The sequence below is a fragment of the Varroa destructor genome, unplaced genomic scaffold (assembly GCF_002443255.2).
Source record: "Varroa destructor unplaced genomic scaffold, Vdes_3.0 BEIS01000002.1, whole genome shotgun sequence".
NCBI lineage: Eukaryota > Metazoa > Arthropoda > Arachnida > Mesostigmata > Varroidae > Varroa > Varroa destructor.
Window position 1 is genome coordinate 27,974,177 of NW_019211455.1, and position 13,971 is coordinate 27,988,147.

The 13,971-nt window shown below is 40.8% G+C and overlaps 1 long non-coding RNA gene across 1 annotated transcript in view; it reads left to right on the forward strand.

Annotated features, from left to right (window-relative positions):
- The window catches only part of LOC147757623 (uncharacterized), a 32,341-nt gene extending 19,431 nt beyond the window's left edge, over positions 1-12,910 (forward strand). The window contains exons 2-3 of the long non-coding RNA XR_015321184.1: positions 11,468-11,515; positions 12,143-12,910. This is a non-coding gene — a long non-coding RNA (uncharacterized LOC147757623). The remainder of the gene's footprint in view (positions 1-11,467; positions 11,516-12,142) is intronic.
- Positions 12,911-13,971: the final 1,061 nt, after the last annotated feature.

Here is a 13,971-nt window from a genome sequence, read left to right on the forward strand (position 1 = left end):
ATTTTAGCGATTTCTCCGGGAATCCCTTTCTCCATGCCATAGACTAGTCCAGTTTCGGGGAAACTACAGTTTTGAGAAAAAAGAAGAAGAAGCAGCAGCAGCACGAAGATATTTACTTATAAATAGACTTACTGAACCCTACTGCCCGTTACGCCCCGGGCTTTCCAGCTAAATGTCCCTGTAATCGTTTCGTGGACAGTCGGTGCACGCGGGAGAAACAGAGGTCCAGATCCTTTTAGGTGCCTACAGATTACCGGAATCTGCCTTTGCGCTCGATTGGGAAACGGGCTAAGCTCGAATTATTGCTAGGGTAGCATAAACTGGTAACGATGGAACAGATTTTTCTTATTTTTCGCTGGTTCATTTGTGTTGTATCAAAGCGTCACTGGAGTCATTTAGTCTACAGAAAAGTTAGCATTTTCTAGTTATACAGCCTGTGAAAAAACAAGTGACGTCAGGCGCCGTGACTAGGCCACTGAAACCTTTATCGCCGGTTTCTTTGAAAGCGATAATCGAAGAAGTACTTTGCCAATATCAATCAACTTAATTTACGGGTACGAACAAGTTGGCTTGCTTTCGAAAACAGTTAGATTTCAGTACAGACAAACGAAATAATTGGCTATGGTGAATTATAAGGCATGATTAAATGTGTGGCTGTAGCATGTAAAATAAGGAATATATCAAGACACATTTCAATCAGGTTGCGTGTGCGGGTGTAGAAGTCGCTGGAATAGGACGTTTGATTACAATCAGCGAAGTTTAAATGTAAATGTAAAATAAAAGCTTTAAATGTAAGGGCCTATCTAAATAAAAAGCAGCTAATTTTTGTGATTGTTTTTGTCTTGACAGTTCACCTACGGAGATATGTTATTATTTATCGCCGATTGAACAAGCATTAATTTTCGAAATAGTTATTGTTGATCTGCGTTGGATTCTACGCAGGGCGAAAATATACCACATCATCGGGGGGTCTAACTTGGCAAAGAGAATAAAGAGAGAGAGAGAGAGAGAGAGAGAGAGAGTAAAGAACTGCCTCGGGGCATGTTTCTTTTTTTTTTTTTGCGAAAACTTCAATAGTGGGGTCGTTTGCAGCATATGCCGAGATCAAAAAATCTTTGTAGATTTATTATAATTAATATGATCCATTTAGTGGTTTAAGTCGTTCAATCACAATCGGATAAGCTAGGCAACATTGTAATTTCACTAAATGGTACGGCTCTAAATGCTATAAACATTGATATATTTGAGTATGAGATCACCAAATTGAATAAATATACAATCAACCGCAAACAGGATTTATTTTTTTTACTGTATAGTGTGATAGACACCTTGTATTTAACAAGAATAGTACGACTTGCATGAAATAAAGAATATATATCTATCTATATGTAGGGGCCCAGTGACTTTCTCCCATATACTTTGATATAGCAATAGTGGAGTTGAAACAATGGAAAAAAAAAAACACAGAGATTTTTTATCTTGAGATACCTAGAAAACGTTGCCAATTCAAACCTTCTTTACAAACGCTTTTACGCAGAGGTCTTGCACACGAAAAGAAATTAACGAAAAATAACTTGCTAGACGCGAAATCAGAAGGCTTTTAGAGAATCTGTTTCCTGTTTGTCATTAACGCCAATGTCGTACGAAGATGAAATATGGGAAACAGCAGATTCCAGTGTCACAGGTTTTTTACGATACGAACTAACTATGGCGTAGCTTCAAGTGAGTCAAGTTACCAGAACGACACCAGCATTCAACATTCTGATGATAAGCTTCTGCGGCTATCCAAGCTAGTCACAGACAGACAACATCTGACAACAACATTCACTATTCAATTTGTACGAACACAGAAATTCGTCTTATAACAATTGCGGCAGCTACTATACAAAGCGAAGGAATTACTCTGTTATGCAGCCAACGGTACATTGCGTAACGCGGTTAGCCAGGCCCGCTTCGGTGATAATGGGCAGACAGCACTTTAACCTTAGAATATATATAAGAACAATTCATGATAAAATTTGTACTCGGTAGCGGAGTCCGGTCAAGGTTAATTTGAATTATGCTTTGCCGATATTGTTGAAGTTCAAGAGAATATTTGACATATTCTTATTATGATAACTTTAAGCCAACGCTTCGACAACGAAAATAAGCTGACAAAACTTGTTGGAATTATAGGTTTTTAGCATCAGTTCCAGCTTAAGACGTATAAAATTGTCAAGCATGTATCGTTCGGACCGACTGATACCTCAGCTACTTGGCCAGTTAATAGTACTATTACTGGAAATATGAGAATAAATATTATTGAGTTATAAATGTATTATCATTAGCGTGTGGTATGGTCATACAGGTATAAATTGTAAACTAAACCATACTTTGATATATTATTCTATGGGAGTTGAATTGCGTCGTCGAATAATTTCGAAAAAGGAACAAAGTAACGCTTATTGCGTAGGGCTGCTTCTTAAGGTTCGAACCCAAATAGCCGATCTACTACGTGCATGGGGCACGCAACGCAATCTAGTCGTCTCTTTAGACCGTGCAATCGGATGAGGGCGTTGAGTTGACAAAGCAGCTTACATTAAGCATGGCGTGTGCTCTAGTATCACTGACGTCTGGAGAATAACGGGAAATGGCTGGGCTCAATAGTAAACCTCATACAAATTGCAATACATATGTATTATTCCAAAGGGAAAATCTACCTGGCGGAAATCAACGGATTGAGCTATGTACGTCGATGGAGTCGTTGACGAAAAGCAGGGTCGCCTAACTATTAGAAGGCCCATGGCATATCGAGAAAAGTCTTTTAGACATGCTGAAGAATTTCTGTTTTTTTGACGCGTCCGCTGGTCAACCTGCTACGGGCTCTTGCTAGATATAATAATAGGCCATGAAGCGCTGTCGACACAAGGTAAACGAAAGGTATGTTGCGACAGATGGCAGATTTTTCTTTTTACGAAGGAATTATCAATGCTATGATGTACGTACTTTGTCACCGGATCTTACGCAAAACCTACATATTCGTTCGAACGAGCGCTGTAACAGGGGCGTCGTTTCGATTTTTTCGTGCCCCTAAGCCAGTAAAAGGAGAGATCCAGTAAACAACAACCTGGTTACTTCATGCGATGCACATATATAATTTCCCTGCTTCCTCGCGAATCTTGCACCGCCAGCGTCATCGAACTCTCCCAAGGAACTTTCCTAAGTTACAATTTTATTAGAACTGGGTGCCAGCCACACGAATCTGCTGCTCGAATAGCAGTAGTCTGGTAGATTAATACTGGCTGGAAATAGAGAAGTGAACCTCAATTGTTGCCTTCGGCAACCGGACTCTTGGGAAACGTCTTTTCGGGTAATGGAAAACTTTTATGGTGACGTGTGCGTCACTTTTCGATAATGAATATTATCAACTATTTTAATTAAATGAAAATATCAAACGCAATCGGTATCAGACAAGAGGCCTCTCATTCCAACGCCGGTAAAAGTAGGACAAAATATTTTGTAGCTTAGAATCTTAAAAACTCAGTTAATAGTAATCGTGGTCATTGATTAGTAACTGTAACAGCAGCGACGCGGCCATTCTATCTTCATCACGAATCAATGGTAAGGGGCTTGCCTACTAAATATATGGAGGCGTAAGGTACTGTTAAGGTCTGAGACGGGCCGTAAACATCCACTGTTTCGTACTTGGAGGCCTAGCTGTTTGAAGCCATGGTTAGTAGCAGTATCAGGCGTAGCATTCAAATAACCGATTAAGATTGTTGTCAACGTGGATTGCTTGCTTGCTTGCTTGCCTGCTATAGAATTTTCCTTTTTCTAATTGATAAAAAAGTAGGTTTTCTTATTCTTATCAATTCTTATCGATGTTGAGACCTGCATCTGTCGTTAGTGCAATTTGTAGATCCTGTCTCTTAGCTAGCGTTCGAACATCCCTTCGTAAATTCGCATTTAGTAAACCATACCATAAATCACTTGACATTTCATCTATCTTGAAGCTCTGATACTCTCTACCCTCCCTGCATCTTATTCTTAGCAACTTACTTTTTTGGTCCCTCCAATGTTCGGCTATTTGTGTCTACCTTGTCCTGCCCCCAATCCACATGCTTGCTATCTTGCTCACTTTATCAAGGTTTATTTACGGCATTATTGACCTGTCCGCGTTTTTATAGCTTCAGCTATTTTTGATCGGCGCGTTGGCACACGCGACAGCCTATCTCAGTAAATCTTCACTCACGAATCTGTGCCGTTGCGATTTGCGTCGTTTGAAAGCCATGGATGACCGCCGGCGTCACTCCCGTAATCGTCGCCAGAATCAGCGGCTGGCACTTACCTAGTGTCTAAGGGACATAACGCATTGCTCGTTGCGAATTGCTATCATGTTTCTGTGCTATCTCAACTCCGTCTCGGCGTGGCCATTGCTTCAAATGACACCATATACCTGCGCGGTTCGTACATATTCTGGCAATGAACAACAGATTGGATCGATAATAATAGGGCTGGAAAAAGTTGCGAACTTGAAAACGGGGTAGTGCCGTACTCTCTGAGAGTCTCTGATCAATGAAACACAACTACTAAAATAGATTTTGATTGGGGTTTCATAACTTCGTTGGCGCTTTAGTACACGAGCTCTTTGGTCCTTTGTACTTAGAGATAAGTACGTAATGCAAACGCTCGTTTCGTTTGTTATTTTAATGTGTGAAATGATAGTCGATAAAAGAAAATGCGCTTTAGCATGTTGAAAAACAGCTACACGAGATTCTTGAAAATATTCGGGGCCTTTAATATAATCTCTAATATAATAATCCTCTAACTGGTTACCTTCGAGCGGTCTGTCTGCTTCTTTCGTTAACTACCTAAATAGAGAAGGTGCCTAGGTAACGACCTTTGGAATAGATCCTAATAATGGAGATATGCAATTTACGTTCCCTAGTTTAGTATCCTCCAGATTTCCTCTGTTTCACGAGAGATCAGACGTCTTAATAGCATTTTTATAGCAGTGACAAACGCAAAGTCTATCTATATCTAGATTTACTTATGGTGTCCTCGAGCTTTCGTATATGTATTCTGAAAAAGTGTGAGAACCTATATAAATTTTAAATTTCTTTGGGCTACTCCATCACACATTTAATATTCCTTTAGACGCACGTTTCTATGTAAAATGGTTCCTCGAGCCAAAAGTCCAACAATATGAAGCAGCTGCTTTCCATAAATATATCTATTTATTCTACATAACTAGCATGTTGCTGCATTTATAGCTGATTGCTCTGTTAAATGGCTGTTTATCTGCACATGTCTGTATCTCAGTTTGTTTTACTATACTTACGGTGAAACTCGACCGACGTTGAGTCTCATTTATGTAGTCTAAATGAAGAGGGGCATCTTGGCCTGCAAAAGGCGCATTTATGAATGCGATGATCTTTTCCTGGCCTTCATTCGGTAAAAATCTGTTTTAAATCTACTTGAAAACTCCTGTGTTTACAGAAATACTGACATCGACCGACGCAAACAGCTGAGCGACCAACATGGCTAAAATTACCACGAGTATTGTGGAGTCATAGGTGATCTGGGCTGCGTCGACCAGGTCGAGTTGGTGCCATTTGAAAGCTAAAATTTTAGAGGGGTAAATGCGACGAAATTGTTGGAACTCCTCCATTTACAGATAGATGGGACAGAGCGCTTTGAATATGGGTTACATGTCTACAAAGACTCGCTGTTCTTTTACTATTTCATTACGAAAGTTGCACAATCTCATGAAAAAATTGTCAGGATGCGTCGTCAAATGAAACGGCTCAAATGCTTTCGCTTCGGAAACATCGGGATAAGGGATGCTTCCCATTGACGAAAGAGGTTGATGCCATTACTGAGAACGTTGAGCAAAACTGACACGTGTGCAGTCACGACATGGCCACGAAATTATAGTGCCCACCCAACTAGACAGTTTTAGGCCTTTTGAAAAAAAGTTGGCTTCCGGAAGAAGAACTTAATGTCATTGTATTACACAGATCGAACAAAAAAAATATACCCAATCGTATTTCCACCTGAAAAACGCAACAAGATCGACCCATTTCTGGCACGGTTGATAAATGGTAATTAAAAAAATCACATACTATACTACTGTGCAAAGAACACACGTCCTTTGCGATCTGTAGCCGACGCGGAGAAAAGTTACTTAGGGGTGAAAAGGACTCGTGCGTCATCAATCGCTGCCGCCGTAAAAGCGATTGACTAAGGCCTCGAATCGAGCAGCCTTAGTGACTAGAAGAGACATCGTCCTTCAACATAACGCCATAAAATATACATCTCTGGCTATTCAGCAACATAGTTAGAAATTAAATGGGAAATTTCCACAGATCCGCCGTATAGTCCAGATCTTGCATCATTGGACCATCATCTATTTTATCGTGTACGAAGCTCTGTTAATGGTATAAATTTAGTTAGATAGACGAGCACGAAAGTTACCTACCCCATTTTTCTCCTTAAAATCCACGAGAGTTCTACAATCATGAGACTATGGTGTCACCAGAATGGTAGAAGTTAAATTAAAAGAAAATACCTTGATTTTTTTCATCAACTAATATATACACACGTATGTATAACCTCACCCCCGTACACCGATTACCATCCAATTGGCACTAGTCCAATTAAGATACCACTCTCAATAGGTGTTAGCATAGTATTCTATATTCTGGGTGTCCAAGGGTTTTTCTAATCGGTTGTCACAAAGCTGACTTTGCAGGTAGCCAGGTAACGTTTGCGATTCGTACGACGTGTCTCAATGACTGCTGAATTTTTTGGGCTAGCAGTGGCGGCAGCTAATTAGACTCTGGAGGGTTTTCACGTCCCGCCTGTACACGTTACTTGAATCCGATCTCCGGCAGGAAGAAAGAGCTTTCTTCTGAAGAAATAGGCCCTTGTTTGTTCTGGGCCTGTGAATGCGCCGGTTCTTCGGCTCGCACAGCGGTCGCCACTGAATTCCCTCCCTCCGTTTCTATAACTGTCCATACGTCATACAGACCCTTTAAGACGTCTTGGCTCCCTTCACGAGTTTTTCTAAAGAAATGAAAATGCGCGTGTTCATTGATTGGCTAGCTTTCCTAGCGTTGTTTTTGTTGTTGGCGTCTATAGGGCATTGGTATAGATTGGCTGAGGCGTAGGGATCCGCAGAAAAGACACTGCCAGGGAGTAGATTGGGTTTAAGTTTGCCGAAGGTGGTAGCCAATAAGAGGTTAGAAGGACACTATAGGCTTCCAACTTATAATGACCTGAAAGTAAGCTAATTTAGAATGTCAAGTGATACTATTGTGGCTGCAATGTCTATAACTAGGCTTTGTTGCGTTTCTGAAGGTAACTTGTTATACTCATTTGTGCGGATCCATATGACACATGTCATTATAATTAGCTTTCTTTATTTTCACCGGTTGTGTCCTTGGCAGGACTTGAACTAAGGACGCCGCGTTTGCTTCAAGCAGAGACTTAACGTATTGTCAAGGATTATTTGTTCTCAAAATTTCTGGTATAGATATAGGTAGAAAATAGCTGTACGTTAACTTTTAATAGCAATACACGTCAAAACTGAGGCATAAAAACTGACTTTTGGCAGATATAATTAAAAGGATGGCCACTTTGGTTTTCATTTTTAGATAGCAACGACGATTTGAGATAATTAACGTAAATAAGTGATACTTATGGATAGATTTCGCTCATCAGACAAGCAAACTGCTCATGAAGCTCATTGATACTTCAAAATATGGTACCGTGTTTAGTGCGCACATTTATTGAATACTCTTTACTCGTTTTTGTTTTGATCCTGTTGTTTGACTAATCGTTTCGTCAAAGACCAGTTCTCCTCTCTGACTGATCAACTATAAGGCAAGATCATTGCTATTATTCCATGAACGACATAGCCGGCCGAATGCAATCGTGAACACCTACACTGTGGCGGCCTTCAACCTCCTAGTCCTGAACTCGACTTCGATGGAGCATGGCGTCACAAGAACCTAGGAATTCCGGCTCAAAGCATAACTCAGGTTCGCAGCAGAGCCTAGTAAGTGTAAAGGGTCTCCGTCGATGGCGTCCTTGAGGGCAGCGTGCTATTGCGCGCAAATGCGGTTAAGCCTCCCGAACCGTCACTTTGCGGAATGGCCCTCGATTTATGAACGCTCAGGCGTCCAATTGCGTTCTCACTCATGTTTAAACAAAATTATTATCATTGAGAACCGCCAGGCGAGGGGCCAGGGCAAGAAAGAGATATTGAGCTCATTTGAAAATTGGTTCATTTGTATATCGAATCGCACGAAGTGGACAATATGGGGTCGTTAAAAGAGAAAAAAGAAGCTATAGTACTTTCTCATTAATTATGTACTTCTGTTATTATTATGCATTGATCTGGGTAATTTTGCAAATTGCTAAATTAATAACTGGAAAATGTTAATGTATGTCTATTTTTATGTTTTGATGCATAGTATGATAGAATATCATAGATAATTTATTTGACAAGTCTGGCCTGATAAATATGTATTGAGAGAACATCACGTCGAACAGTCCTTCGTTATTTCCCAGCCATTTTCTGGTTAGAAATCCTATACAAGGAAAAAGTCAATGCATCTACTTGTTTCTGCGAACACTGTCTTTTCTGAGTATCTCCTAAGGGTCGAATATTCCTGTGCTTGTAGCTAGCCTTGTCGTAGGTAAACGTCTTCAGCAACTGAAAGCCAGCTAGACGGCGACGCAATAAGAATAAACAGAAAAATAGTATTGCGTTAACGAATTGCCGAAGCGGGCAGAAATAGGCTCACTTCTCTAGATTAGACGGAATCGTTCCTTTATTAAGGTTCAGTTCTCTTTAGGTAACGTATCCCATAGGATATCCGAAGAATGAAATTGATAAATAGCCATTTCCTAGAAATAGGATGGTTCCAGGAACGTTTCGGAAATCTGCTGCTGTAGCTTATATCACTGACACGAAAAATTGGCATTTCGACAATGGCAAATGGGGTCCCTTTATGTCGCAAATTAGATATCTTCGTATTTTGCAATCTTCTAGCTCAGTTTAAATTAAACCCTTTCGTTAGTTAATTATATATAATTTTATCCTCCCAAAGCTGCGCTGCACGACGCATTTATATGACGCATGTAACCGAACCGGCGATTTCTAACCACGGGATCATAATGACAAAATATGACCCAAAACACAGATTCAAACAGAGAAAAAACTTTTACTCATTTTAGAACTGTCAGTATATCGTAAAAGTACTTGTTCGAGCTATATGATAATCGGCAGTGATTATTGGCATGATGAGCACCCAAAAAATGCAGTGACGAACCCCAGCTCACAGAGCCATTCATTTATTGCTATAGTCGATGCGTTTTAGGGATCTTATTCATGCATAATAAACCCCATCATACTAGGTATCTCTTTCCATTAGGTGTTGGGTCCCCCAGCAATTAAGATGCCTCCTTCACTTCCGTCTTACGCAAAAAGTGTCGCATCAACAGAAAGGTGACGCCGTCCATCATGTCACGCCTATGTCAACAACATACAAGCGATGTTGACCTATTCCCCTTGCCTCCCTACGGCAGCCTTTAATTTTAGCTCCGTCTTCTCGGTTTCTCATTATCTACAATAGGGACTATTTTAGTCAGTTAGAGACTGAACCTCCTGATGGCTGATACAAGTACCAACCTCTGATATAATACGTCTGTATCTTGCTCGCTTCTTGGTGGGCAGTTAGGGCTCAAGTAGCAGTTAATTTTCTAGCTGTTAACCTCTACAGATAATGTCATTTTCATTGACAACTCTATTATCCTAAAGCTTTTAAAGATTTACTAATTTATCTGGCAGCAAACAGTGCAAAAATTCGTCAGGTTATCCTTATGCGTGACACATGTGAGTTTGCGGTGTTCAGGCTCACGGACATAGTCAAAAACTTAAAAAGATGACGTATTTTCTAAATCTCAAATGTTTTGTACCACCTGTCTGAATTTGGGTCATCGTCTTTGGTTCCTGTGATATTTCGAAGAAATAGAAAAAACATGCAAATGGAAATTTTGAAAGAAAAGTACGAGTTTTCTGATTCATTCATGTAGCACTATATACATAAAAAATACTTAGAAGGTCAAGAAAAGAATGTAGGAGCACACACCCCCCGGTGAGAAAAGTACCATTCCCTTCGCGCGCTTCTGTGCCAAAGCTGAAACTGTTCTGCATCGATGATCCCAAGAAAGATGTGATGTAGTTGAGTATGCTACATGATCGACATACTTGGATGTATCACTCGAATGATTGTTTGATAATTTTCGAGTGTTAAAATGGGTCGCGGTGTACAGGTGGATGTGTTATTTGGGTAAGCCATGTTGACAGCGTTACTTTCCTAATATACTACTCATCTTGAATTTATTTTTTACTGGCGGTTCAAATCTGGCATTTCGTCATGGCTTGGGCTCAACTTCTCTCCACCTTTTCATGATACGTTCTCTTACGTACCACATAGTATCATGAAGTATTTTCTCGAGATTGAATGATTCAGTCATGATTATCTGTTTTCCTTACTACGCTGTATGCTAATGAGCGGGTCCACGATAGCCACAGCCCCCCTCAGCCTACATTCAGAACTGGCGCACTCACCTATGACGTCATCGTCATGTATCGCACAAAATCCACGAATTGAGCCAACCGTTCAACGGAAACATGCATAGTCTGCATGCGCTCCCTTAGCCGGAACAGCTGATTGCGACTGTAGACTGTGAACTATCGTAGACGAGTATTCTATACTCGGCGGGCGGAAGGGAGAAATGGGGTCATCCAGCGGCTGCTGGGCACTTCGTCAGCCTTCATCTTTTACTTCTATTTCGAACTAGCGCATGTTATTCGTTCCTGTCGCTTTTGTTATTGTGGCACCAGCTGTTGTTGTTGTTGTTGGTATTCTCATTGGAGCCATATTGCTCTCCATCGCTCTGGTTAAAGGACGTAAATAGTTACTGCCACCAAAGCCGTTCGGGCCCACCTCGATATGCACTTTGTTTATGGTGGTGTGGCTTCGCCGACTTACTTCACTTGACCTTAAGTTGCATCTGTAGCTGCGCGTAGTACGTTAGTGCTCGTATCTCTTCTGAGGAACATCCCATTCAGTAGCGTGCCCTTCCCACAGCCGAACAGCGGATGACGGTAATGGTGGAGCTGAAAGCCTCCGCCATTCGCTACCAGTCAGCCGTTGCCCTATGGCTCCGCACTAGTAAAGGAGACTGTATATCGTCGCAATGGATGCCGTATTCTCAGTATAACTTGGACGTAATGCGTAATTCTGGTTGGAAAAACGTACCATTAATGAAATATAGTTACGTGTGCATATGCATATGTGAGAACTTCTATGGATTCTCATCTAATTGCCCTTCGCTCATGATGGCGATTATAAAGTCACCAAGGTATAAAGATTTTTTAGCTAAGACATGGTTAACGTTTCCTTCTTTGCAGCAACTACGAAGAGTATGCGAAGGAGATCTCATCCAGTCGACAGATTAGGTCCGTTCCGCGTTACAATAATACGGTGATTTACTTTTAATCGACGCCCCCAGGACAGCGATGCCACCGAAAATTGCGCCTATAGACCCGAATTTTTTTTTTAGCCTTTTTATACAGTTATTCGTTGTAGATTATTAGCTCTCTACGTTGCTACACATGTTTTGTCTAAGAAACGCCACAGTTTAATACGCCAAGTCCATGGTTGATTGACCCAGCTTTGTGAAGGGGTTCGTCGAGCACGGAACGTTATAATCAGAAAATTTTGGAATTGATTACATTATATAGAACAGCTATAGCAGCATAGTTCGCAGCTTCAATATAGAGCATAGAATTCAAATTCTAAGTTAAAACCGCCTACTTTTTGTGGATAGAATAAGTGATCTCACGTGTTCTTTACCTAGTTGAGGAATTTCCGAGACGGGAACTAATGTCGTGTAACTTGGACTTGGGTTGCATTAGATATACATGAACATGCAATGATCTGAGGTCAATGGAGCCAAACAAAATACGGATATTTACAGCCTCATATAGAGAATCGAAGAGATTATTGTTTGTTATCGTTTGCCAATCACTAAAAAGCTCGCTTTAAATAAGTCACTCGACGAGTTAATTCTCATTAAATTTCAGGAAAATGTTAATACCCATTGGGTAACTGCTTCTTCAACGTTTCCCATCTACCACCTTCCGCAGTTTTCACTGTGATTCATCACATTGGCTTCACGAAAAAATGACCATCATCAATCGTATCGCGAAAAAGCCAACTGCTTTTAATAGCCACAATGGTACCTTCTAGTACTGACACTGCCAGCAATTGTCGGCCGCTGTCCCACGTGTAGCCTTCACGTGTTGTTCTTCAGAAGTGTGATGGCTTTTGACGAAGTAAAATATATGCAGTATTTTTGTAAGCTAAGGCAGGTGATTCTTTTGTGGATGTTTTTTGAGTGGTCACGAACGGTAGAGGACGACGCCCTCGGGAAAAAAGCATTGAAAATGACCATGAAAATAACTGATAATAATAAGCCTACTTATGTGTGAGAGAGACAGATAAAACCCGAGATAGACAGGGCGAAATTAGTGCAAATGTAAGCTCTCGCCTAGTATTTTAGCGTTACTTATCTGGACGGAACTATTGTTTCATTACTAAAGTCAGTCCTTTATAATAATAACAAAAGACGTTCTAAAGAAGTCTACTTGACCGTATTCCCATGTATATAGGCGGCCTGGTTTATTTGATAAACTAACTACCTTAGTTTGTAACTATTTGTCTCACAAACTCCGCGTCGGTGTGCATATATATCTTCAACGTGAGAGCCTAGCTACTGTTTGATGCCCACTATAGACTGCGCGGATATGGCTATAGTTACTGCACTGCTTTTGTGCACTGCATCTTCATCAAATGCTTTGCCTCTTAATAGTCAAAAATCTCAACTAGTCGCCGTCGGCTGTAGGCGTATGGGCTATATTCTATGGCCTATTTCATCCGCTTCTCCAGTAATAGACTCTTTGGAATACGCTTTCGAGAAATAACCTTCTGTGACTGGGCAGTTGCCCCGATATAGAAAGCCTCAGAGTAGAAATTTCCGAACTCCTACGTCCTTTAAGGTTTAGGACCAGATAACGTTCTAGGTAAACACGTTCCTCAAATCAACCTCGTACTAGACGAACCCTTTTCAAAATGATGCAGCGCTCTGCTTTGTACAGCTTTATCTTTTTCGTTATTGAGCTTTTTATCGGTCAGCTATTTTCGATGGAACCTGTATGAACGAAGGTGACGGGCCGACGGGACAGAGGATCGGTGTACACGTATGATAATAAGGTCAGAGTATGATTAATTTCATAGCCCTTCACTGTACGGAGAAAGATATAGATCATCTTATTAGCCTTTCGATTGCTCGCCTACTATCAACGTTAAAAGTAGATACAAATTGCCGACGAAACATGCGGAAGCCATCGATGATACATAAACAGGGCGATGTTAAATGGCGGAAACTTTCGATATCTAAAGTTCGATCGAAGGATTAAGGGTTCATAGGCGAAAATTAGCCAACCAACATATTTCGTTGCCGTAAAAGCAAGAGTCGAACGGGAGGCACATACATAGAAGTCGCACTAGACGACCAGTTATCTTGGAAGGAACTTGTCAGCAAACCGACACGTAAATTACGGCCAGCAATCAATCACATGCACAGTAAAAGTGCGTAAAAACGACTTTTTCGGTAGACCCCCTACAAAGTCATGTTAATATCTCGACACACGTAGCCAGTTAGTGAAGTAACAGCCCGCCAAAGCAAATCCCTTACGATGTGGTTAAATAAAAATTAAAGGTCTCTTTATTTGGAAATACTTACAAATTTACGAGATTTGGAGACGATCAAACCGGACCACCGCAATGAGCAAAAAGCACATCGACAATCGGCAACTTCAGTAGAATCAAAATGGAGGATAAAAGATAAAGC